Source organism: Lutjanus erythropterus, chromosome 3 (assembly GCF_056507025.1).
Source record: "Lutjanus erythropterus isolate fLutEry1 chromosome 3, fLutEry1.hap2, whole genome shotgun sequence".
NCBI classification, from domain to species: Eukaryota; Metazoa; Chordata; class Actinopteri; order Lutjaniformes; family Lutjanidae; genus Lutjanus; species Lutjanus erythropterus.
Window position 1 is genome coordinate 31,728,725 of NC_139319.1, and position 1,744 is coordinate 31,730,468.

The window sequence follows — 1,744 nt, forward strand, 5'->3', positions numbered from 1 at the left end:
CAGCACTCTTAATATTACTGTGTTACATTTTGATTTATTTTTTCTCCTGAATAATCACGAGCAACTTTGGGTAGAAGAAATATCTGTTTCCAGTGTATTATTTATGACTTGGGTGCTCAAAGTCCATGATACAAAGTTTGACACTAGAAGATTGTTTTTATTTTTATCTGCAGAGGTGGGAAAGTTTCTCTGTGCTCATATTACATCTAAGCAGGTTTGGGGAATAATGGATTACATGTAATGGGATCTTGTAATTAGGATATAAAAAAGATCACAGATACATTTCGTAAATATGGGGATTATTAGCATATTACTATAGATTTTAAAATACATAACGACACACTACCATGCATTCACACATTACAACATTTCACAAGCCTCATAACACCAATCTGGCCTCAAGAGAAACCAGCCAATCTCTGTCAATTCGTTATTTCTGAAAAATTCTTTCATTGGTGGAAGTTTCACCATTATTTTGTCTTTAAACCAGGAAAGAGGAACAGCACACCTCAGCTGTGAAAATACATCTAACTAAAAATAAACATTTAACATTAATGTTACAGACAAGATTAACTGTTAACATTAACTACACAGAAATACAGTAAAATGGCTAAACTGTCAATACTAGCACTACTACAACTGAGAAATATTTTGGAAACTTGAATCCTCCTTTTCAGGGAAGCAGGAGACATCTTGTGTCCAGCAGTTAAATGCACAGTATGTGATTTCTGTCTCACTAGAAATAGTCCTTGATGACATTGTGAAAAGTAAATGTCTTTTCAGCCCCTCAGATTATCATTAAGATGTAGGAATTTACAAACACATAATTCATATAATTCTTTTGTCACAAATTCCTCTCACAGTGGCGGCTGCACTCTCTGTCATCTGGTTTAATACATAAAATGACCTCAACAATCAATGATTTATGACAGCCTAATCAGTGCAACAGATGAGCGAAAACACAACAGCAATAATATGTTTACATATTTTGTTAAAATTGCATTTTTCAATAACTACAATGACAATTACACCCACATAAGTGATCTGATTGGGATATTTTTTACAAATTCACATGTTGTTCATTATCTATTACTATAATGGTTAATTTCTGGGACAAAAATGAAAGGGACAGCTGCTTGTAATGAGGGACAGTCTGGGGCATCTGCTCAGCCTATGGGATTAAGGGAGTTGTTGTCTTTATTGTCATCACCATTGTCACTGCAAATCTATTTGTAACTCAGGCAGAAATCATGTTTATGGACGAGGTAATGTATAAACCATAGGTGTGACAACTGGTTTCCATTGATAAGTGAAACATACTTTTACCTTGAATAAAATTATGTATTTCTCATAGTTTAAACATGTTGGAAACAATGGCAACTCAATAAAATATAGTATAGGTCTAGTCATATTTATTTATTATTTTATTGCTAAAATGTGTAGCTTTAAACTTTCCAAATGAACAATATTTGTATATTATAAGTTTCTGGGGGTTTTTTCAACTTGGGAGAGAGACCAGGTGTAATGTTACTACTTTTAAATTAACTTTTTTTGTGGAAAACCCATATCAGGCACAAATTCCTGGTCCAACTCTTGTTTTATATGTCTTTAAAAACATATCTGTAAGATATCTGTAACTGTGTTCGTCTTCCAGCTTCTGCTGTTCAATAGCCAACCGCCGCCATTTTGAAAGGTATCGGAGCTTCCGTCACCACGTGAGGAGGAAGCGGCTGAGGAGAGAAGA